We start from the raw sequence: 26,857 nt of genomic DNA on the forward strand, positions 1-26,857 counted from the left end.
ACCCCCAAATATTTAGTACTTCCTATAATTAAGGATCTGGGGCCAGTTGCACAAAACACCTTAAGTTTAGATTTTCCTTAAAGTGAGTTAAGGTTTCCTTAAAACCTTCACTTAAGTGTTTAATGTGTTTATACTTAAGGAATCACTTAAAGTCAGTCAAAGCGCTCTGAACTCCATCTTAGCTGCAACATGGCCGAGTTTAAATGAAGGAAATTAAACACACCCCTGTAGGATAATGATGATGATGATGATGATGATGTTCCACGACCTGGAAATTTTAAAATGTAAAATCTCTTTCACTGCTGCAAAAGCCTTAACTTCTTTCCTTAACTCAGGAAACCTTTTAAGAGATTTTCTGCACCACCCTTTAGTATCTCCCTCAGCTGAGGAGAAATTAAACATAAAGTTCATACTTGAGTAGAAAACTCCTTCCTACCTCAAGGTGGTCAGGAGCAAATATCAATAATGATTTAAGGGAAACGGAGCGACAGCAATTTCTGAGTGGACTCTTCCAAAGATTGTTTGTGAGTGAAGACGCATCACTCAGTAACATGTCTCTCTGAACACCAAGGACCTGTGTCTTTGTAGTTCAACAGAGTGGAGACATGATCAGCTGATCACAGAGTCCCACAGAGTCAAATCTATATCCTCAGCTCATTAGCCCCACAGTTCTTGATCAGGAGCTCCAGGATCTGGATCAAGTGGTTTATGAAGAATCAATCGATATCGATCAATGATCAATATTACAGATCTTTTGCTGCTCAGCTTATGTTCATGCTGGATCTAAAGGTTGAATTAGCTTTCATTAGTGTTAATGTTGAGCCTGATAATCACAAAGAAAACGAGGGAGAGCTTGTTGGTCCCAGTGCCTTGCTCGAGGATCTCCTTGTTGAATCTTTCCTCGCAGGGAAAACTGAAACCATTTATCTGAACTACTGACGTTAAAAGTGATTTTTTTTTTTTTTTTGTGATTTTGGTGAACTGGTCCTTTAATGTGTCAACTGCTCAGTCAGCAGAAAAAACTTGGGTCTAAGTTTCCATGTTTGTCTCCATTTCTTTTCTCCTGCTGTTTGGAGGTGAGGCGGTGCGGAGGAGGCGCTGATGTGTCTGACACCAACACCTCCATATTTGCAGGAGTTTGACGACGACTCTTCCTTTAGCTGGCTGAAAATTCTGCTTGCAGAGCACATTCGGGGAAAGTACAGGAAGTTATTTTTTTCTAATTTAGTGTTAAATTCAATCTTCCACAGCAGCGCTGAGGCAGTAATGACGGCGGTGATGCACTGTGTACCTGTGTGGTCTGAGGCCACCGAGGCTAAATGACAAACAGATGCCAGTTAATGAGCTGAGGGTGACGGGGCTTCAGCTTCTCACACTGCAGATCGCTAGACGGATAGAGACAGTGAAAATAAAAAGGTGTTTTCAAATCCAGCAAATATTAGTGTGAGCAACGTCGTATTTAGAAATAATTTACTGTTGTTTACTGTCCTTCACCCTCAGACGAAGGGCGAGGGAAGGTCTTATCTCGAAGGCTTAGTTCAAGATAAAGAGTCCACAGCTCTGTGAAGCTGTTTTCACAGCTTTTTATAACACATATCTATACATGGTGTATATTCAGTGACAATCAGCTGGTCGGAGTGTGTGTCTGCAAACACCAGTTATATGTCGTTATATACCTGAAACTAAGGCAGGGCAAATTAAATTTAATATGAATTTAATACTACAAATAATGAAAATACAAGTTATCATTAATACATTAACGGGGAAATAAGACAAATATCATCTTGACATCGGGAAAGACGGGAGCAATCGCCGAGCACTCTGATGATCGTCGATCGCGGACATCATCGTCCCTATTTGTACGACAGATGAAAGTTGAAGTCCAGTGTTTGTTTTTGTGGTGAAATAAATAATAAAAATAAAATTAATGTAAAAAATAAATGTAAACATGGTGGTCACATGCTAACAAGCATGCAATGACAACGTTAACTTAAAGATGGAGAGCGGGACCAGCACCAGGTAAATCACCTGTAACGATGGACTTTATGTGAACCAGCTCGTTGGTCCGAGCTGAAGAGGGAAGCAGCTACGATGGAGAAACTGAAGAAGCCTCCGAGAAGAAAAGTGTCTGATGCTCCAGATAAAAAAAACAAAAGGAAAAACTTTGCATTCAGAGGAAAGATTACAGTCTAAAAAAAGAAAGTGACAACAGCGAGGACTAACATGGATTACCTCGTTGGAGAACGCTGAGTGAGACGGACTTGTCTCCTTAACTGCTGGAAGCAGTATAGTTCATCCTCAGAGGAACATGAATGTCTGAACCAAACTTCATGATAATCCATCCTATAGCTGTCAAGATATTTCATAAATAAATATTTCAACCTGCTGATGACTCTGGATGAAGAGTCAGGGACTGTTAAAGTCATTAGGGCTCATCCTCTGGGGAACCTGATTTCATGGTAATTATATACAGCTGTCCCGATCTTGGACCAAAGTGGTGTACTGACAGATTTAGACATCTCCACACTCGTGCTATTATAGCGGCTAAAAACAGGTTGATCTCCTTTCCCACGACTGGTATCTGGCCGTGCAGATAGTTGTGGTTCTATGTGACAAGGTTTTGAGATATCTGCTGCCTCCGTCCAATAAAACGGACATGGATGATTTTATTTTTATTATCTTTGCTCATGTATTTATTGTGCCACTCAAACTGACTGTATGTGATTGTCAGAGTCGCAGCAGCTCATCACACGATGCTTTTCCTGACTTACAGTAACAACGAGCAGCTGAAGAAGCTCAGATTGAAATGTCATATTCTGGCGTTACTCGTCAAACGGGCTCGGATCGCTCCAAACACACCCACCGACCCTGCACTGCGCTTCCCTCCGAGCACCGGGAGGCTCAGACCGAGGCCGTGCTGACCCCCTAATAACAGGCTTCACCTCCTAAAGCTCTCCATTACAGACAGATGAGAGGCTGGATGATGCTGCTGGCAGCTGGGCTCAACATTCCTGCCTTCATCCCTCCGATATGACGGGCTGGAAACACAAACACGAGCACTTTGTGTGTGTGTGTGTGTGTGTGTGTGTGTGTGTGTGTGAGTGAGTGAGTGAGAGAGAGAGAGAGAGAGAGAGGGAGAGAGAGTCGTGCCTCTCCCTGTTCTCTGTGAAAGACACTAAACACCACCTGTTGGAGAGACTGAAGCAGTGCAGCAACTGGTGACTTCTGAGGATGAACACACCCCCTGAACGACACCTCTACACCCCCCCACCCCCCAATACAGCAGGAAAGAGCAGAAGAAGACACTGAGACACATCCATCAACAGGCGATTTAGGGTGTTTTATAAAACACCTAAATTTTTCTGCTTAAGTTGCTTAAGGTTTAATTTCTCCTTAGCTGAGGGAGTTACTTAAGGGTGCTGCACAAAATATCTTAAAAAGGTTTCCTTAGTTAAGGAAAAAAGTTTGCAGCAGTGAAAGAGATTTTACAGCGGTAAAACTCTCCTTCATCGTTAAGGGTTTCTCCCAGTCGTGGAACGTCATCATCATCTTCCTGGGATGCGTTCACTGTCTTCATTTAAACTCGGGCATGTTGCAGCTAAGATAGAGTCAGATGTACCTTTAGTTTTTGTCTTTACTTTGGTTGCTAAAGGTCTTAACTCAGACTCTGACTCAGGTGTTAGAGTGTTTTGTGCAACTGGCCCCACATTTACAAACTATCCTACAAAATGATACGATCATACAACACATAAGTAAATTGTGTTATTTTCTCAGAGTCATGATTAATTACATAAATTATGTTGTTTAAGGTACAGTATGTATGGATGCTAGAAGGACTCTTTGTGACATTTCTCTGCCAGAGACTACGAGCTACAAGCTGATGGTCAAGACCAGGGTCCGAGAAAGTCCTCACTTCTCTGACTAACAGTAATTCACAAAGCCACCTAGCGCTAAAAGTAGCACCTAAGTCTGGGAGAAGTTAGGCAACGCTGCGCTACTTGGCAAAAGAGAAAATACAACCTCACAAACACTCACTAAACCAGATGATTTTCACTTTGTCTGTCTGGAATCTGATTCATCAACATGGATTAAAACACGTTTTCACCCAACAATGTAGTAAAATATATATTTCATTGATTATATATTTGTTTTGGATGAAGAAATATTGTAAATAATGAGATACTGTGTTGAAATGTTTTGATGGTATCACACTGTCATTAACACACAATAAAACACAAATACCAGCAGTGACCAGACACCATGACTGTGACAGCAGCTGATCCCTGAGCTGTGTGCGAGAACTCATTTCTCTGTGACCACTAAACTGTTGAGTGGAACAGTGTGTGAACCGTCCCCATCTCTGATTTGAATGGACACCTGCCAACCAATCGGAGGCGAGTATTTTCTGCAGTAATGGTATAACCTTGAATTACCATCAAACCTCGACAGAAACCCGGGAAAAACACAAAAAAAAAACGGGCAAGTTGGCAGCTGCAGGAAACGATCAATATGACTCTCGATCAGCCCTGCTGGGAATAAAATAACGGCTGCCAGACCGAGCACAACAGGTGATGACACACACACACACACACACACACATACAAACTATCACAGTGGCTAAGGATGGAGCAGCAGCTTTGTGAAGCTCTGATGCATCACTTGTTGCAGCTGTTGTATTTGGCAAAAGGAAAAATAAAAGACACACACACACACACACACACACACACACACACACACACACACACACACAGAGTATGTCAGGGCCGAGGGGTGTTATTTAATGACGGTGTCAGCGGGGTCAGCGGGCAGATCACCTGAAGGCTTTGACGGAGGATTCCAGCTGACTGTCTGACCTTTATACTCAGCCCCGCAGACACACACACACACACACACACACACACACACACACACACACAAACACACGCTGAGTCTGGGTGTCACACCATGGAGGCAGACGTGGATGTTGAAAATTAGCATTCTGACAAGTGTTGACTTTAATTATACATGATGACGCTGAACCGCAAACATGACAGAGCCAATTACAGGAAATGCTGGCATATTAGCACAAATGACAGCTTATTAAAGCTTAATCAGGCACTCTGCACTGAACTAAGAGAAAGTGTGTGTGTGTGTGTGTGTGTACTTATTTGTAAATGTTGTCATGTGTGCCATCTTTTGTATATGTTCATGCTCTGCTTTTATCACCCACATTGCTGAGCTGTAATGCTGTTCTTTCTTAGCATTGTGTTTGCATGTGTGTGTGTGTGTGTGTGTGTGTGTGTGTGTGTGTGTGTGAGACACCAGCAGCTGCACTAACATGCTGCCATAAACAGCATAACTCTACATAAAGTGGTGTAATCAGCGGACTGACTCACGGCGGGTAAATGTAATCTTCTTCATGTGTTAATCCAGGTGAGTGTATCAGGTGACGGGGAACGCGTCCAGCCTGCTGCAGCTGATAATAACATCTATCCTGACAAAGGTCACAAGTGGATGAGGGTTCAGAGGAAGAAGTTGTTGTTGTTGTTGTGTACGTTGCACCTGTGTCGATTTCTTCTTCTCTACCTTATCTGTTACGGCACATTGAAGAGGCCGGGTTCTGGTAGGAAACAGCTGGGGCCGCTGTTTGTGGAGCTTGCATGTTCTCCCTGTGCCTGCGTGGGTTTCCTCTCAGGTGATGTTACCTGGCAAATCGATGTGCATGTGAGCATGAGTGGCTGTCTGTCTGCGTGCGTCAGGGCTGAGATTGACTGGCGACCTGTCCTGGCTGCACCTCGCCTCTCGTCCAATCTCAGCCGGGATTGGTTTTGTTTTGTGTCTGCACGCAGATGTTACAGCAAAGCACTTTGTGTAACATCAACACTGATGTCATTTGTTCACAGATTTAATTCACACCGTCTCTTTTCTTACAAAATGTTAATTGGAATTTCTCATGCAGTTTTAATTTAAGGTTGATTTAAAACTGTAAACTTTATTTATCGTATACTATCGATACTGTTTTCGATTCCAAGGGGGAGAAAAAATGACAAAAAACTAAGATGCATGCAAATTTTTTAAATAAAGATTAGAACAATACAAACAATAATCTCAATGACAACACTACTTTTAGGTTGTCTGAGGTAGTGCAAAACAAACAGTAACCTTACTGTAGGTGTATATATACATATGACATGCAAATGTATTCAGCTACAGTCCTGTTTATTGTCTGTGCTTCTGGTGACTTTTGCTTTTTTCAACTATAACGGGTTACAAAGGTCCTTCAGCAGCAGAACTTGTCATGTTAATGTAGTTTTACGCTGGCGACACCAGCTCAGTGTCGTGAACGTCAACTAGCGTTCATGTGTTCAGCAGCTAGTGGGGGGAGGGGCTGTGTCTCTGCCTGTCTGCAGTGCTGCTGTATGAAATTGTGTGTCAACTGGAAGAGGCGAAGACGGCGCTGTTGGTATCGATACTGGTGCAAATGAGCATCTAATCTGATACTAATTTTTAGTATCGATTAATATCTGAGTATGGATTTTTTTGACAACCCTACTTTACAAGCTCTAGATCTTCTTGACCCTTGAGCCCAAAGCGGTGGCTCTGAAAAAACAACAGCCCTGCATTTTTTATTTTCTATGACTGAACCTCCAATGGTTTTACCCCAAAAATGACACCAACTATTGTTACGTTAATATGTGATAAACTGAATATTTAAAGCTGCACTTGGATGGTTTAAATGACTCGTGAAGGGAATACAAACTCAATGCTCAATCACCTTGGTAAGAGACTGTCCTCCATTAAAAAAAAATAGGTGCCCGTAGTGCGTCGTCTGTGCAGCAGGTTATCATGATCCATTGTCACATTTTGTTGCTAGGCGACATCTAGTGGTCATAGTAATGATGACAGGAGCAGAGGTAAAGGTGTCGGTGACGTAGGATAAAGAGACAGAGCCCACGTCAGGAGGAGGAGGTGGTGGATGGATGGTGTTCAATTCCCGTGTGAAAGCAGCAGTTCGTGTTGTTTTTATTATCCATGACCGTTTGTTGTTATTACTGTAACCATGACAACCAAGGTCCAGCACCAGAGGCTCCTATGGGTCGTATCAGAGGGTTGACGACCCATATGCTCATTCAGGTTGGAGGACTGGTTGCTTGGTAACACACCGGGTGGGTAAAAACTAACTACAGGAAGAGAAAACACAAATTACTGTGATGACAAACATCTCTACCATTAAGGTCAGTGCTGCATCCTTTGGCCTAAAGACAAAACTCAGCTAAACACCTGAATGAAACCTGTTTTCTCATATCCTGGTTCCAGGAGAGGACCATCCAGGACCATGATACATAGTGAGCTCCAGGACTGTGACACATGATGTGGGTCCACGTGATGAACACAAATAGGCTGTGTGTTTGAGTTTATAAAAAAATAAATAAATAAAGCTACCAATTTAAAGAGTTTATAACCTCACGGAAATGCCCCAAGAAAATGATATCAGAGGGCGGAAAAGTGAATTTCTTTCTCATCATATTAAAGGTTCCACGGACACAAACACAGACTAGATGAGGTTGTGATGTGGTTATGGTTTCATGTGAATTGAAATGTATCACCTCATCGTGGGTTATTATGGTTAAATATAGATGCGACGCTCTGCAGGCTGTGTGTTTGTATGTGTGTGTGTGTGGTCCTCCAGGTTTCCTCTGCATCCATCACTGTGGCAGCGCCGGACAAACCAATCTCCTCCCTGTCTCTTCTCGTTCCATCACACTCATCCAACCGGCGGCTTCATCAGCCGGCCGGCGTTCATGGAGACACAGGGAGGACGGATCATCCCGCCATGAGATGGACTGTCCAACCTCAGTTAGTCCACACTGTTCCCATGTGACCTGAAGATTCGCCTCCTTCAGAAGCAGGAAGAAGTTCACAACTGCCCCCCCCCCCCTATAATGACAGAGGAAGCAACTAATAAAAAAGGATGCATGAAATAAAGGTCAGTAAACTGTTGATTGTTTATTTTCCGACATAAATCATTTTCATTCAACTTAGTTTCACTCGATATTCTTCCCCTGGTCGTCCACACCCCCCCAGCCCCAACCCCCCCACCTGCAGTGGCTCTATGCCAGCCCGGGGGGGTTCTGCCCCCCAGTTTGAGAACTACTGGTGCAGATTGATTTTTATTTAGAAGACAAATTCATATACCTGAGGGCACAAGTATAATCACTAACAGCTCCAGGCAATATGACCAGAAACTTATTTTATAACATTTCCCCTGAAGATAATTAATACAAGTCAGGGTTTGAGAAAAGACTAAAGAGAAAATTAAAGTACATTCAGAGCTCAACGACAAATACATTCTGTGCTACAACTATTAGGATCAACAACTCCTCCAACCTGAATAACCATCAACCCTCTGATACGACCCACAGGAGTGTCTCCTGAAACAACGCCCCGAGGGCGGCGGGCGTACCTCACCTTGGTTGTCATGGCGCTCTTGTGTCATATTCAACCACCACCACCTCCTCCTCCTGACGTGGGCTCTGTCTCTCTTTATCCTACGTCACCAACACTTTTCCCTTTGCTCCTGTCATCATTACTATGACGACTAGATGTCGCCTAGCAACAAAACGTAACTATGGGTCATAATAACCTGCTGCACAGACGACCTGTGGGTTCGTTTCTTTACAGGACAGACTCATTAGGCTTATTGGTTCTTGTGTGTTTGTTTTGTTTTAATGGGATAAAAATCTAATTCTAAACTAAAGGGATGATTTCAACATGTATTTCCATCTTTAATCGATTTATCTGACCACTTGGGAGCATCAGATGATGACGTTGACAAAAGACCAGTGACGTCTAGGATACACATTAAGACACATCTGCATTCATCAATAACTGTACTGATGTCAAATGAAAGAGAAACAAGTGTTTGTATGTGGAGATGGACAGGAAATATCCTTTCCATGGGCACCATAGAAACACATTTTCTGCCTGTTCTAAAACCATATTTACATATCCAGTGACTAGAACTCCTGTCACAATTTTATTTCCTTACTGAGCAGCAGCTTTCAGACACCGGAGAGCCTGAGGAAGACTCTGCTGCTGCGAGGACTAAATGTGCAGATCTAAGGCCGGGTGTGATTTTTAATCTGGTATTCAGCGCACGGCGACCTCGACGAGCTGTGATTTAGAGCCCAGGAATCTGGCCCGAGTCATGCCACTGTGGCACAGCTCAAATTAAAGCTGCTCCGCCACACGGGCACATGACAACCCCTGGTCCCTTCCGACATCCTGTGATTATGTGACTTTATTAAAATGTCCCTGTCGGACGTCCGGGAAGGTGGGCGGGAATCTGTTGACAGCATTAGCTGTGGCTTCGGTTCACAACCTATTGTCTATTTCCCGTCTCTGGAGACTGGCATCACATGCACTGGGAACGTGACACCTGCGATTGGTGTCACTGAACACAAAGGGATTGTTTAGGATACAAACAGCTGAGTAAATCGTTTGTTTGTTCATGCAGATCTGTTGTAGGGACGCAGATGTGACCAAAACAAAACGTCATTACATTTCTTTTTTCACTACAGACATTGATTTAGATCTGCAGTATGTGGATGTAATGATAAAATACAAGTGTGTTTTCTTTACATGTCTACAAACAAGACGGTCAGGAGAGAATTCTACTCCAAAAATAATGTCAAGTCAAGTTAGACGAGTCAAATTAGGTTACTGATTCATTAAAGCTGCTATAATCAATCACGTGACTGCTTGTATGTAAAAGATGTTTCTTGCAGCGTTGAACCAAGCGGCAACCTCCAGACCACTAGAGTCTGGCTCCAACAGTGAGTCAGTCCCCATAGACTCCCATGTTAAAATGTCCAACTTTACAGCAGAAATAAACATGTTTACAGCCTGGAACAAAAACTGTTTTGGTCTCTAGAGATAATTTCGTCCTTCATGACACCTGTTTATACAACTCACCTGTTTACACTTTATTAAGGACTAAAGTTATGGAGGATTGAGGGGCGTGGCCTCTTTGAGTGACAGGTGGGTGAGTGTATGCTGTGCACTGAAGTCTCAGCTCCACACACGCTCCACCTCTTTGCCCATTTTTGTATTATCTGGGAGTTTGGGGCGGAGTCATGCACTGCCAAGATGGCGACGGTGGGGCAGCTCACTCTGAGCTTCAAAACAACTCTTCAGAAACCTGTGGGACTTGAACCCACAGAGAATCATCTCACAACAAGGTATAAACCTTTGATGATTGTGGGAAATGAGCATTTTAGATTGAAGAATGAATCATCTCAACAAGCAAATCACAACATTCAGGAAGAATTTCTTTCACATAAGACAACTTAAAAATATGATGTCTCCCTACATCCAAAACAGTCTGGCAGTCCAACAGTTTAACTTTTCATCCAAAGTCATCATAACGATCGAAAGTCATCCAAAAACAGGATGTGCTGGGGGTTAAGAGGGTAAAAACATTCCTAAATCCACATCATTAGCTGCCAGTCACTTGTTTCCTGACCCGTGTCCTAACACTCTCACAATCTCTTTTCGGGGTTTTGAGAAATCTTGCAGACTAACATACACACAAACAAACAGGACTGAAAACTGAACCTTCACAGTGCAGGTTATGATCATGTGACGAGATACGTTTTAAATTCGATTCCTGCCTGAATGTGACTGGATGTTGCTCCTACTGTCGTGGTGATTTGTTACTTGTTCCTCTGCTGCTCTCTGTGTGTACCGAGCGTTTGCAGCATGATGAGATACAGTACATCTCTTTACAAACATCATCATGCTACACACACACACACACACACACACACACACACACACACACACACACACACACACACACACACACAGTCATTCACCTCATAAAGAGTGAACGGAGGCAAACTGTGAAACCAGACCTGAGCACATTAACCAGCAGCTACAGCCAGCGGCATACATCTACATACAAAACACCGTGAGCGCAGGTAAAAAAAATACTCTGTGTGATAAAATGAATCTATTTCCAGAAGCTAATGGAAGGCTGAGCCACCCGCCCACCAGATATCAGCTCATAACAGCTTCCACCGAGATTACTATGCAAATTATCAGGTTACAAATCGCAGCAGGGTTGCGTTATTTGCATGAATGAACCGGTGTAATACATTAGCCCATTAAATACGCACACAAAGAGAGTGTGACGGAGGTTCGTGAATGGAGAGCATGAGTCAAACAAGGAGGAAAGAATGGAGGGAAAGGAAAAGAAATCTCCTGTCAGAGCGTCAGTGTTTACAGCGACCTGATGTGAATTATCCTGCAGACAGATTTATATCTGAATGGAGCAGTTAGAGCTCGAGCATTACAGCGACCTGTCTGCACGAGCCTTTTCATGCCTGAACGAAAACATGGAAACACAGTAGTGACTGATCACATGGGACGACAAAACAAAGAGATAAAAAGTTCCTATTACTTGTTTAATATAGAAAATTAGTGTGATTACAAACCAGACTTTGCTGAGCACAGCTTTTAATTGATTGAGGCTGTTCCTGGGGTAAACAGAGCTAAAGTTAGCTGGACGAGCTAACATCAACGTAATACTAACAGTCTGTGTCATGCATCAAGTGCAGGTGTGTCTGTGATTGGCCCAGGTGGAGCACACATGGGTCAGGTTAGTTTGGAGGGCTTGGTGCAGTGACCTTTGTGGGAACAAAGGATGCTGATTCTCACATTTTCCAGATCAAGTAAGTAGCCAAGGAAGGATCCTTCACGGCCCAGCCCAGATGCAATGTGTAGTGTGTAGTGATGAATCACTTTTCAAAAAGAGAATAGCAAATAAAACAGCAGCTGAGGATAAGTAGGAAATCCTCTGCAGATCAGCCCGTCTCATTTTGTTTCAGCCTTTTGGGACTCTGACAACTGGGACACAACTTTAGTGCAGAAGACACTTTTTCAATTCATCATGAACGTATAAAATCGTACTTTTTTTTTTTGATCTATCCAAATCAGACATTTGCTCCAGAAAAGTTTCTTCCTTTCCAGACTTTCTGATGAACAACAATGTTGATAATATTCTCTCATTATCCTCATATTGCAAAGGTCTAATTTCCATTCTCTGCAACAATACATATATCATCATCCCTCACTCACTGCAAGGCATTAGGAGATTTTGGGAGAACGACCTTGGAGAGGAAATGACAGATGATCAATGGGAGGCAGTGCTTCACTTAGTACATACTGTACCTCCTCACACAGCTTGATACAACTCAAAATTGCTTTGAGAGCACATTTAACCAGAGGAAGAATGGTAAGAATCTCCTGTAATGTAGACCCTTCGTGCCCTCACTGCAAAGGCCCACCAGTGGATTATACACAGTCCTGCCGAAAACCTTTTTAATGTCTGTGCTAAGATGTTTCAAAAAGACATCCGACGTCATATGTGCCTTGTTTGATTTTGAAGGCAAATCTTATGTAATTATAGCATTTACGTCCCTGTTTGCCAGACATCTTATTCGTCTCTCCATCAAGCATCTCTTACCTTCACAACATGGAGACACATTGCATTTTCTGAAACTTGAGAACCTCAGATATACCCCTTAAAGGCTGCAGAGATTTGGAGTAAGATGAGAGCTTAAAAGTGTCATGGTTGGACTAACATCTCAATGGACAATCGTTCTTGTGAAGATCTGGACTTGGGGGGACAAGCAGGGGTAATTTGGAGGACTGAATAACGCAACTGTTCTGATGCTCAGATATAGTTTATTTTCCAATAGATGCTGCAAACAAATGTATGGTGGATTTAATGGAAAATCAATAATACTGTTGCTGTTGTTGCAAACAACAATTACTTCCATGTCTGTTCTTCACATATAATCCGACCTCTGCTGTTCAAACATTATTCCAACAAAAAAAGAATTATTGCTTTATAACCTGGACGATGCAGTAGTTTATAGAACGGCGTCTTCGCCATGCAGCACCATGTTGCTTCCATACACACATTCATGCTCATAATCCATACATGATAAATAGAAAAAGATTGAATACAGAACAAAGTATTAATTAGGTACACGACCAATTGATTAATGAATTTAGAGGATAAATCTATTCCTCAATCCCCCGCTGCTCAGCTGTGTTTGTAAAGTCTGTACACTAGTAATCCTGAAAAGACTGTGTTACATGTAGTATACAAGCTGCAGTGGAAGAAGTACTCAAGTGCGTACTAATACCACTCTGTAAAAATACTCCATTACAAGTAAAAGTAATCCATTGAAATTATTACTTAAGTAAAATTAAGTAAGTATATTCAGGAAAATTTACTTAAAGCATCAAAAGCCACTACATGCATTACCTTGCATGATCTGCATTTTAAAAGTGTCTTGAACTATTAATGTGAATTACTGATAACTGTTTATTTACCTATTTATTATATTCATTTATTATTAGCACTATTTTAGTCTTTCCTTTGTACTACGTTGCTCATTAACACGTAATAGTGTCAGCAGCTTTTTACTGTTGCAGCTTTCAAATAATTTATATTGATAAAAAGGAAAAGAAGCTTGAAATTTTTTGCATTTTTACATGAATTATCATTATGGATGCCAATTCAAATTAACATTAACAATTAACATTTAAGCTCTAATGTATTTTCTGTTGAGTGTGTAATCTCTGACAAAGCATCATGTTTTATAAGCTTTTATCATTTGTAAAATAACTAGTCAAATAAACTTTAGTACAATATTTCCTCTGAAGTTTTGTGGAGTTTCATTTCACAACCTTTAAGGTTGGCAGCAGGTATTTACAGGAGTCTGCGTTTTTATTCAGCAAATTACTTTTCATTCATTTATTAGAAATCCCGGTCCGCAGAGGGAAACCACGAAGCCATGTTGCAGTCGCAGCATTATTAACCTCGCTTCACCCAGCATGCGTTTTATTGGGTTTGAGGCCATGCGGACTGGTGTCATTTCCTGCTAGGCCATGTGTGACTTTGGTGCCAAAGTACATCACTAGGCCCAGATGGCTCATTAGGCTGGAGCAGTGAGCCACTGGCAACACAGTGGAAAAATAAAAAAGGCCTACCTGAGATATACAGCTCTCGTGGTTCAGAGATGGCAAACCTGACAAGAGGCCACCGCCGATGAAAGAATGTCAAAATAAATCAGAAATCTTCCCTTCTCACCTTCACGGGAAAAGGCTTATTGCTTATCTTTCCCTCCTGAAGGTGCAGAGGTAACAAAATCTTTACAGAGGCGGCGCTCGGCGGAAGAGTTCACTCTTTACTCTGTAACCTCAGACGCCCTCGGCAGCTCGCACACCAACAAACCGACAACAGTGTGACTGCAGCAGAGAGAGAGAGAGAGAGAGAGATAAAAAACAGAAGGAGAGAGAGAGAGAGAGAGAAGAAGTCCTCCGGGTGTCAAGCGCTCTCTCATGATATAATTAGTTGCCCCCGTTCCCTCCATGTCATACCAGGTACAGACACTGTCACTCAAACCGACTGTGGGCGTCAGTTCTGAAAAACCACCGAGATAATTAACCTGCCACCCGGGCAGGACCGGGAGCGAGAGGCGCCGCACACCTCACTTTACCCCCCTTCACCTCCTGTGGAAGCAGACGCCGGATTGGATGTCAGGAGGAATCACAGAGCGTCATGGAGGGAAGCCACGATGAGTAAGAGGGCTTCAGGTCAACCGCGGTTTACACCTGTAATCCTTGTTAATGAACTTCCTGTTTCTACGTCTGTCCTCTCGCAGCACATATCCAGAGTCACCGCTCTGAACGCTCACACTCACATTTCCAAGTAATGTAATAAAAAGCTTCCAGACAATAGCCAAGTACTTTGTGCCGAATAAATAACTGAACAATATCCAGCTCTGTCTCTGTGTTCGCCGTCAATCTCACCTGTTGCTTCTGTCCCTTCTTTCCTCTCCCTCACCAGCTCGTTGGCTGCCGTCCTCCTCCTCCTCTCTCATTAGCTGCTCTCCCTTCCTGACCCTCTCGTGCTGCTGGAAAAGCCTGAAAATATACAAAACTAATTAATTGGACAAGTAATCACACTGGGCAGACTGTTCAGCTTTGTTTTTTAAGTGTCCAGGTTCTCAGTCTTTGAAAATATTTTTTCAATATTCTGGATTGAGGAGCAAACATTCAGCACCAGAGTTAAAGAGTTAACATTATTATCAGCTGCTTGCAGGAGCAGGTAACTGAGCTATGCCATCTTCTCTCAGGGAAAAGCCAACAACAACGTTCCCTCCCATGATCATGTTTTGATTCAGTGTGAAGGGGGAAGTGTGCGCACCATCATCAAAGTGTTTTCAACTCTCAATTATTTAAATGTAAACACATAAAAATTGTATTGTCGGGGATATAAGTCAGTAAGTAAACTGTCGTACTTGGGCTGGGGCCACCTGTAACCTTCAACCCCCACAGCCTCAGACCAATCAGCTTCCTGCGTGGGAGGAGCTACGCGCGGCTACAGAGAAGCGACTGTTTAACCTGAGAAGTAACCAGCAACTCAAACAGTGTGATAAATGTAGTGCAGTAAATATTTAGTGTTAAGTGTTTAGTGGTAATACAAGTACAAGCATCTCACGCTTGTACAACTTGAGTAAATGAACTTAGTCACTTTCCAAAGCTGTCTAAGCTACGATTGGACAGTTGTTTGGGGGAGGGGTTTATTGACAACTTATCTTATATTTACTCACTAAAGTAATTTGTGAGATTTAGAAACACAGTCATTTCTACAGCGCAGTCAACACCAGGACAAGATCGAACACACCGTCAGATAAAACTGCGTCTGTTCACCGCAGCGACCTGAAGCGTCTTCTTCGGGTCTCCAGCTTCACCAACCATCCAGATTAAGTGTTGTGTCAGTCTTTAACTCAGTGACCACCGTGTTAATATCAACGATGGAAATGAGGGTTGAGACCATGAAAATAAGACCCCAGCTGAGATACACCGGAGCGACGCTTTAGAGCCCACCCACACGTCTTCGCCACATCTTCCTCCCGCTCTTTCTTAGATGTCCTTAAGACGCTTCACGACTCTGGGCTCATGATTGATGACTCCCTGCAGATGCTCTGTACAGTGTTTTATCGCCTTTGCCATTTCATCGATTCATGGATAGATTCCCCGGGGAGCAGAGTAAATCACCCAATTACATCCAGGCTCCTCATTGATCCCTCTCTCCCCTGCTCGTTCCTCTGGAGCAGAAGGAACTGAAATACATGCTTTGCACTATTGATGCGCTACAGTGGAGGGGTTAAACATTAAGCAATTATATTAATATTCATGCTTTTTGGTTCTCTTAAGAGGACATTTGGCGGCTCCCCTGGGCTCTAAGCGCTGTGACGGGAGCCGTCTGAAGGGACCTGGTGCCTGAAGGAGAGAGACTTTATCAGATCTAAAGCTTCTTTTTTTCTTTTTTTATCACGGGCATCAAAGAAACTGCCTGAACACACAGAGAGCCGACTTCTGTAGCACAGCAGTGCATGAATTCATATGTGTGAAAGAGAGATAAGACTTTGAGCACTAGAAAGGTGTCAGAAATTGCAGTTTGTGGACACATGTTGAGTCTGTTTGATTGTCGTAAAGCTGCATTAATACATATTTGGCCTGTAGGGGCAGAAGAACAGAAACACGCAGCCCTGACAAACAGTATCATCATATAGGTGATATACAGGGCTGAACAATTAATCGAAATATTAGTGAAATCGCAACATGGCCGAGTACAATAAACAAATCACAGGAGCCGCAATTTATTGATAAAAAGGTAAAAGGTGTCACAACAGACCATAAAATGAACCGTTGTGGTGCTACAGAGATGCCCTCGGATAGGTAGGTAGGTAGGTATAGGTAGGTAGTGGGTAGGTAGGTAGGTAGGTAGGTAGGTAGGTAGGTAGGTAGGTAAGATGTTTGGCAGGTAGGTAGGACAGACGGTCTGTCGTCGGTCGGTAGGTAGGTGTGTGGGGTGTTTGGTTGTTTGGCTGGTGGGCAGCAGGTAGGTAGGTAGGTAGGTAGGTAGGTGGGTAGGTAGGTAGGTAGGTAGGTAGGTAGGTAGGTAGGTAGGTACGTAGGTAGGTAGGTAGGTGGGTAGGTAGGTAGGTAGGTAGGTAGGTAGGTAGGTAGGTGGGTAGGTTCTACATGTAGCACTGATTTTACGAGATAATCACCATGTATTATTTCATCACAACATTCATTAAATTTTTACAATAAACTGACGTAAAGAAGCTCATTAGCTTCAGCACGTTACAGACTGTGAGCAGCTCTTAGTGTCTCAGGAGTCCTCTGGAGTTACCTTCACAATATTAGACCCAAACCCTCAGGAGTTTTACGAAGCTTTCTCATATGAACTCTGGACAACGTCCGGAGAATCAGGTTTCACAGATGCAGCAAAGTATCAGAGACGTTTTCACCTCCTGTAAATACAGATCAGTTTCAGGACAGTTTCCTGCTCTGTTCACACATGGCACCGATCAAGAAACTCCCTCACTGACAGAGCTGACGGGGTAAAGCCTGTTTAATGTGCGGGCCAACTGATTCAAACATTTGCGTTCTCACATTCAGCTCCTCTGAGTAATGTCTAGATAAGCTCTGAAAGCAGTTTTCTCCATTTTTAGTTTTTAAGGCGACTTCTAGCCTACGGATGTTCTGTGAATATTTCCCCTGGCTCTTTAGCTGCTAAACGCTTCACTAAACGCTGCACTATGTTCATCACTATATTCACTGGCTCATGTCCGTCTGCCACTGAGCAGGTAGACAAGCAGCTGCTGCTGGAAACACTGAACCAGACAGGACATGTGTCCGAGGCTGAAAGACACAACAGAGACTGTGATTTCATTTCAGAATAAAAGTTTTACAGGTAAATCAAGTTTAGAGCCTTTGCTTAACTCCAGCTGAGTTGTTTTTGTTTTGTAGTTTTGGCGAGAGTCCATGTGATGTTTCTAAGTCTTTATAGACTTTTTTTTTAATCCAATTTTCTAAACAACGAGTTCCCTAACTTTTTTGTGCCATGGACAGTTTTTATATCGCCCCGTTCTTGGAGAATAGTCAGCAAGGGAGTTGTGGATGGATGGTTATCGCAGCCAGAACAAATAGTGACGATATCACAACATACTGCTTCTCTCCTCTCCCTTCTCTGCATTTGTTTCTGTTTTTACTCACATTCGGGCTGAAACAATTAGTCAGTGAATCCATTAGTCCATTAATTCTTTATACAAAAATGCCATACACTCCTCAGGTCCAAGCCTCTCTGGTTCTCTTAGTCTCATATGACAGGAAAGCATCTGTCTCTGACCAATTGATTAATTAAGAAAAGAATTAAAATAAATTAAAAAAAGCATTAGACCCTATGCTGCATAATTTACATAGTGTGTTCTGATGTGGCAGCCGTTCTACACAAGACTCATCAGTTCATTTCTTTGTTTCCCAGGAACAGAACAGATTTGTTTGTGGTCTTCTTCTTCTTTTTTTTTTTTTACTTTAAAAGCAGAACGTGTTGTTGAAACTGTTTGAATACAACAGTGGAGCTGAGCTGCTGACACTCATCAGCATTGCAGTCTTGTATCTGAGTAGTAAACAACTTTGTGTTTCTGTTTTTATACACACACATGAGAATGATTGGCTCCCGCCTGGTTGTCGCTGGCACGCACAAGTCACTCATCTTCACCCTGCTGGGCGCCTTTTAAATCCGTGTTACAACAGGAGGTCCCATTTATAATGAATAGCAGCCACAGTCTCAGTGTTTGAGTCCATATGTGTGGAACCGGTTAGCTGCTTACAAGAGGAACAGGGAGGAACGCAGGCTGGGGAGCTCAGAAGGTGGTGAGGGACTGATGACCTACTGTAACAACAAAATCCACAGAAACGATGATCAATACTTTCACAATCAAGACGCTGTTTGTTAAAAAATGGATCTTTTTACATTCATTTCACCTAATAAAACAATAATGATCTGCAGAGGCGTCTTTTTATTCTGCGTTTCATGAGGGTGCGTTAAGTTCATTTTGTGTTTTTCAAAAGAATAAACATAAAAGCTCATGAGAAAAATAATAAAAGGTGACACTTGGTTCAGACACACGCAGGGATGTGCACTGTGCGATAACGGTGAGACCTCTTTAAAATAATAGATCAGTAATTTTAATTTCAAAGTACTCTGCAGTACTTTTCCATCTCTGCAGTCCACTGTGGAGTGTTCATAATGAAGTAGCTCTGTGATCCCTCCACATAATTACTGAATTAGAGAAGCAAGCAGAGACGAGCTTCAAAAAAAGCTTTCAGAGGAGGCAGAGACAGACGCGTGGCTTTCACTCACAATTACCCGTCATTAAGTTGATTATTGACTTTGTTAGGAAAACACTTGTATTCAATTAGGGACAAAGAACAGCGGGAAGTCTCAAAAACATTTACAGATGCTCGCGATATGAATCTGTGACATCCTAATTTGTTTTTCTTTTTAATTTTGACTGTCTTTGTTTCAGGGCGCCGACTCTGGACTTCACTTCCCAGAAACCATCTGTCAATCAAACAATCTGGGAGAGACTGTGACATTTTCACAGTTAAACACACATTTTGTGTTTGTAGCTGCTGCAACAATTACTCAATTAACCGTTTAGTCAATCAGCAATTAAGCTGATAATCAATTGATTGTTTAAGAAGTCTATCAAATGTGACTTTGCTTGTTTGGTCTGATATTACAGTAAGTTTTGGTGTCTCTGTTTGCTCTGCGATGTTTGTGATTCGTCTAAAAAAAAACATAAAAAACTGCAAAACAATTATCAATTAATCAAGAAAAACAAATGGTAAATTAAGTGACAATGAAAATCATTTTTAATTGCAGCCCTGATGCTAGAGCTGCAAAGATTAGCCAATTAATTGATTAGTTGATCAACAGAAAATCGTTTTGAGCCTTAAAAGGCGAACATGCCAAACGTTTTCTGTCTGCAGCTTCTCTGACCAGAGGATAAGATCCTTCAATACTGAATGTGTTTGGAGACATTTGGAGATGGATGCATTTTTTTTATTTTGATTCAATTAACTGAAAAAAATAAATTGCAATGCAAATTGATTGATAATGAAAATAATCGTTAGTTGCAGTCCTGCCGACTGCTGCCTGTTTTGACAACTTAGTTCTTTTAATCTTTTTAAAAAATCTCAAAGTAAAACTTGTGAGAAGTCAGAGGATCACCAAAGTTCATCCTCAGGGAATATGAATGTTTTTAAAGATAAAAATATTTTTAAAGATAGTTTTTAAAGATAAAAATATTTAAATTAGGAAAATGGGATTTATAAAGTGACAAACAGCGACTGGTCCGGTTCCTATGAAGACTGAAGAGGCTGAGGAGTTCAAACCAACGTTACAAGGAGAGGATGTTTGAGCTTCAGTGTTGATGTTAGCAGAGTTCAAATAAATATCACGATTACTTCAAACCTGTACTTTGATTACTTATTACTGATCTATTATTTTATACGCTTGGTTATTTTAGTTCTGCCCTAAAGTACAGCTGCTTTGTGGAAGCACTTGTTAATGAGTCTCTCTCGTTTTGAGTCATGCACTCTTCATATTCATCAGTGTGATTGTGTCTAAGTGATTAAACTACTCAGTGGTGTTACCTTTGCTCGCTGAGACTGTTTTTGCATTTGACTTCTTTTCTGCTCGGTGTCGTCTTCACTGAAGCTGAAAAGAGCCCGAACGACAGACACAGCGTTTTCTTTTAAGTAGAAGCAGCTCGGGTCGAGGTTCTGTGTTTGTGCCGGTGTCATTAACATCTCCAGCTTCGCTCGGAGTGAACGCAGACTAACATTAGCTGGACGGAGCGGAGCCACGTTAGCTAGTTCTTCTATGAGGGGACAGTTCGTGGACGCAGGAAAAGTTTTAACCAAAGTAACCGTCAGATTAGAGAGGTTCAAAATGTTAGTTTTGATACTTGTTCTTTGTTGATTATTCAGCCCTGATGGTAACGTTAGATTTTCAAATAGTGGAAAAGGTTTGTCACGTTTCCCGTCTTCATCAGAACAGGCAGCTACACTCTGCTTTTTATCCAGCTTCAGAAACCTGAGCCATCTCCAGGTCACAGCTGTTGTGTGACTTCTCTTTGCCGAAGTTTCTTTGTCTTGAGCTTCTTTTTTTTTTTTTTACTTTTCCAACATGTTTTTATTTTTATTCCTTGTTTTGGCCTTACATATGTCAGCTGTGTAGCCCAGGCGCAGAGAAGACACAATCATCCTTTATTACTCATCGTTATTTTAAGATCTCCCAGCTCTACTCTACTCATTTATCTTTATATGAACACGTCTCACTTCCCTGAATGAGAGGTTCAGTTAGAGACGCTGGTGGAACAGCGCTCATCGTGGCGTCTAGTTGTCCAAACATGAGCTTCTGCAGCACTTTTTTGTCACTAGGCTTGTTATCACCGGTGTTCATGGTGTTCTCGTTAAAAGCTGCACTGTGACAAAATCCTGCCAAGCCTCGCATTCAGGCCTCACCCACACAGCCACACCAAAATAACCCGTGTTAGCATATTACCCAGGACTGAATGTGTAAAAGAGCTGGTTTGTGATTTATCAGACTATTATTCCTGCAGCTGCAGTGATCTGGGAGACGTAATTATTCAAAACCCTGTCAAACACATTGAGCGCGGAAAGCACAACCTTTACAGCTGCTGTTGATTAAAATCTGCCGCGGTGATGGAGGGAACGGGGCCCGGAGGAGCTGTCGACAGGCCTTCTGTTCACACACTCCGCATTGTTCATTTGTCAGAGTTTACCGGAGCACAGAGGCCTCACACCGAGAGCCGGGGAGGCAACTGCAAATTAGTGTTAAAGCTGTTTGAGACAAGTTTTAATAGAAGTTCTGAAAAGAGAGAAACGAGACGCCAACAACAGCTTCACTTCACTTGGGACAGAACTGCACTTCTACTTTACAACACACACTCATGGGTACTGTATGTTTACTGCTTGCCTTGAAATTGAATTGCTCTTGTATTCTTTATTCTTTAAGCATCTAGATATTATTTTCTCCATTTAGCTGAATGCAGTTCTGTCCTTTCCACATGAATTTTCACACAGGAGATCAATAAATCTCATCTCATCCTTTATGTACGTACATTATAATGTAACTGAAGAGCTTCAGATCTATATGTTTACGGAGCAAGAACTCTTGTACAACTGCACCATCAAACACATAACGAAAAGTAAAGCCCGGAGGCACAGGGAACAGTTAGCATCTGCCAGTCAACACCTCTCACAAATTAACGCGTCGTATGTTGTTCGTTTCATCTGTACGCAAACAGTTAAATCAACAGTTTGTTTTTAATGACATGAGAGGTGCTGGGTGGACGGATTAACTGCTGTTCATGAGGAAATAGAAACAAGTTCACGCTGTGCTTATTAAGCCTATCAGTGCCAGGTAAATATTTCGCAGTTTGTGTAATAACTGTCACTGCCAGAAGGGGGAGACAAAAGGTTTGCGACACAAACGTAAAGTATTGTTTTCTAACTACACAATTTTAAGATGCTGGTAATGAATCAAGTTCCTCTCGTAATAACTTTTAAAAATGTTCAGTTTATATATGAAATATTTTTATTTACAAACATCACTGATTAACATAAAGCTTTATTAAGAGGTTTGTTATTAGGTCAGAGCAGGTCCTGATCCTGTGTTTTCAGTTTCAGGTGTTATTATGCTGCTTCCAGTGAAACAGAATTTGTTGGAAACAGTTTCCTCTTAATTCTGTCGTCTTCTATTAGGACATAACCTACACTTATAAACTGGTCCTCTCTCAGTGTCACAGCCAGAGTAAGCTGATTTATCATCTGATGTTCAGGGTGTAATAAAAATGAAAACTATCAAAGATAATAATGTTGTACAATGTTGTGAAAGCTTCACACAGTAATTATTATTATCAGCTATTACATATATATATTATGTTGAGCAAAGAAAGAGTTCAGATTCTGCAGACTTTTCTCTGACAGCCACCACAGATGCACCTGTAGCTTCAGTTATTTGTACAGGCTTCATAATGGATGTAAGGGGCCACTGAGGCTGCATCAACATGGGCCCTACGTTCTTGTGCTACAGCGCTGATTGTCACAGTGTGATTGTTTCATACATTCAAAGTAACTTAAATCAAGTGTGTCAGGGGACACTTTACTGTGTATTAACTGAAGGGGAAACACTTCTTCCTCCTCCTCACGTACTTCAGGTACTGAAGCATCAAACACGTCCCTCAGTCAGACTGAGTTTATCCTTTGAGGCACATCTTTGATTTGTGATTTTGGTCTATATGAAGAAAGTTGACAGTTTTCTCATTTTACTGCAGTAGATACGCTCGACTCTACTGACGTCTGATTGTGTAGTAAATCCAAATTTAATACTGCAGGATGATACGAACACTAAAATCAATTATTTTCACTTTATCTATACGACTCTCATTATACTTTTGGCTGAAATCACTAGTTCGTCTTCGGAGCTGCAGAAACACACTGTGTACAGAAATCCTTCTGTCCCTCAGGTTATGAAGTTTCCTTTCATCTCCGCCAACACAACAAAACGCTAACGCCGTAGAGTCCAGTCATTTAGCTCCAGCCTGCTCTGCTGAGTGCAGCGTGCAGGTTTTCCCTCTAATGGGACGTCTGCATGAATACCACAAAGGTCTCCGGCATCATCTGGAGCATACTAATGCTCCGCTTTGACGACTGGAGGCACACCACGAGTTATTTTTGTAAAATCACCCTCCCACAAGGAATAAGAATGTTCCCCTCTCTGCCTTTAGGTGGAGAAAATGTAAATGGCTTAACATTATTCTTCCCAAATATCAATGTTTTTCATGCAGCAGGACTAATTAGGATGCAAAACACAACGGCAAACTTATCTTTGCTTCCATTAGCTAACAGGTATATCACAGCTCCTGCAGCTCACTGTCCCTCCTCCACAGGTTCTTACTGAGATAAAATACACTTTAGAGTAGATGGCACAGTACAAAAAAAACAGAAATCATTTAATTACAAACTGTGTTTTTTTTGTTTTTTTTTCCTAAACTCTCCTGACACGTCCGAGTAAAACAACCACATCCGCTCTCAGAGACAATTTCGTTTCCTGTGAACGAAGCAGAGCTACAGTGGCCTACATACGCCGACACACCACAGTCCACAGCACCAGTACACACACACACACACACACACACACACACACACACACACACACACACACAGTGAGGCTAGTTTGAATATGGCTGTCACATGTACTCAGTGTAGTTGTCGCCATAGCGTCTATTTCTGTCCTGTACCAGGTGTGGGAGAGCTGAGAACAATCTCCTCACTTTCATTACCGTGAAATGGTTTACACTCACTCACTCACACACACACACACACACACACACACACACACACACACACACAACACACACACACACTCATGTGATTCATGTGATTCTACACTCACGACTACAAACATACTCTTACTTTCAAATGTGTAATAACCGGAGGTCCTTCATGTTTTCTCTGTTGATTTATGCTTCTCTTCGCTTTAACAGAACTTACACATTATTGTGGTCTTTACGGTCGGGTTGACCCCCTCGCTGGTAAACTTGTAATCGCACATGCACAAAAGCTATCCTCAGCATATCACCTCTGTACTATATAAGTACAATTGAATTATCTTGAAGCTGCTGCCTCTGGATCCTCTCTCTGTTCCTAGCATCTCTAGTGAACTTGAGAAAACAGCCTCCATGTTTACTGCAGGCGCTGGTGGGATCTGGTTTTTCCTACCTTCATACATTTCACCGGGAAAAAAGATTAAGATACAAGAAGATACAAAACATGAATATTTGACTCATCACCTAAAAACAAAGAAGGACTATTTATGTTATGTTTATGACAAATTCAAATCCCCGTTTCCATCCCCACCCAAACCCACCCGTAGGATTAAAGGTTATAGAAGAAGAACTGCTGTAATAGGATATTTATGGGGTCCCCTTTAGTGTGATTATAGATCAGCTCTAGCTTCTATATTAATACTGTGAAAGTATCAAAGCCTCAGTCCACAGAGAAATGCACACAGCCTGTATTCAGAAACTGAGCCTTAAAACCAGCCGTCAGGACTTCTGGAACTTTGTGATGTCACAACGAAGCAGTCACCAAGCCCCGCCCACCTGGACCCACCATCCAAACCTTGCAGGATTTGGTTTCTCTGAGTGTTTACATGAAATCTGCTATATTTTTATTGGATCACTTAGAAAACAGTGAGCCAATCAGAAGAGAGGCTCAGAGCCTCGTCTCTTCTGATTGGCTCACCGACCTGTTGTTACTAGAGCTGCACAGAGAAGCCCGAAAGAGGAGATGTAAAACTACACAGAGATGGTTTTTACATCTTCTTATGGATCAACACTTCAAATAACCCATTTATACCGGATGCTGCGTAGCGCAACATTGTTGATTCTTCATCATTTTCATGATATATTTATACATATTTTACATATTTATATGCTGCATGCGTCATGAAAATGACGAGGAATCAACAATGCTGCGCTACGCAGCACCCGGTATAAATGGGATAAAACACAGAAGAAGAAAATATGGAGCTTTAAAAACCTTCATATCTTAAGAAAGGTTTGAGAGGACCTTTCGAGTTAATGTGAAAACCACAGAGGAGATCGGGGTCAGGTTTGAACTGGCTTCCAAACATCACACTAGAAGCTTTAAAACACTCAAAGTGGAGAGATCCTGTCGGCTGCTCTCTACATCGATGGCGTAACAGCTCAGAGATAAAATATTTTAGACCAGTATTATATTGCAACTGCAAATAAAGTTAAATGCTGAAAATGATCAGACCTCCAGTCATGTCTACGTCTACATCATTTTTCTGCTGAGTTCCCTGTTGTTATAAATTCATTTTATTTTCAGTTTTACTCTCCATCTATAAAGCAACACTTGAAACCTCAATGCTTCCATTAATAATTGCTGAACAAATATAAAATGCTGAATACGTGAAATAAAAATAGGCAAAGAACAGACACACTCGAATGAGTAAGAACAGTGAGCGATACACGAGGGGTCTCAGAGCCCCTAATTAACACAAAGGCTCTACAAACAAAGCTAATTATTTTCTTTTTAATCGATATTATAAAATGTATTTTCATGTTTCAGGGGATGTGCTGCAGCTGCTGGCATGGAAACCAGCAGTGGTTGCAACCCCGCAAACTGTACAATTAATACAAGTGAAATAATATATTCTGAACTGTGTGGTTCTGCTCCCCCGCTCTTAATTTGAAAAACCTCATTTATGTCATATGCTTTTAACCCTTATCAGTCCCTCAATGTCAAAATAATAACGTCAGAAAATAATAACGCACTGTGCTGCTCTTCTACAAATGATCTCACTACACGTCAGATAATGGTTGAAGCTTGTGTCCAGTCAGAAGATTTAAACAATGAATGAAGTCTTCCTGTCTGCACGTCACCCTGGTTTCATTTATCTGTTTTTATTGTTTGTTTTTTTAACATTTATTAAGTTCCTTTGCCGTCTTACTCTCAGCTGTCAGTTTATTAGGTACGCCTGGTTAAACCTAATGCAGTGTAATATAACAGTGAGGCAGTAAATCCTCCTTCATGAAGGTTATATTGTTCAGTTTGTGTTAAAACTATTTCTATTAATGTGTCCACCCCTGTTACATCACTGATGACAGAAACACTTCTCTGGATAATTCAATACAGCTCAACAGCAGCATGAACTACGTCCTCCAGAGTGAACAGTTCGATCACCTCGGTAACTGAGTTTCAATAAAAGCTGATCATTATAACCTGAATGGAGGTGGCCTTATTACAGGACTGCGCAGGTGAGAGGTCGGTTCTGATGCAGTTGCACGGCAGGTTTGCAAAATTAGAAATGTGCAGG

The 26,857-nt window shown here is 41.8% G+C and overlaps 1 protein-coding gene across 1 annotated transcript in view; it reads right to left on the reverse strand.

Moving 5' to 3' along the window:
* Window positions 1–26,857, reverse strand: part of large2 (LARGE xylosyl- and glucuronyltransferase 2) — a 185,072-nt gene that overhangs the window by 152,243 nt on the left and 5,972 nt on the right. The window contains exon 2 of the mRNA XM_087170112.1: window positions 14,869–14,982. The gene's annotated coding sequence lies outside the window, so the exon portion shown is untranslated. The remainder of the gene's footprint in view (window positions 1–14,868; window positions 14,983–26,857) is intronic.

The sequence above is a fragment of the Seriola lalandi genome, unplaced genomic scaffold (assembly GCF_002814215.2).
Source record: "Seriola lalandi dorsalis isolate HSWRI2012SDOR001 ecotype SW California unplaced genomic scaffold, Sedor1 jcf7180002054929, whole genome shotgun sequence".
Taxonomy (NCBI): Eukaryota; Metazoa; Chordata; class Actinopteri; order Carangiformes; family Carangidae; genus Seriola; species Seriola lalandi.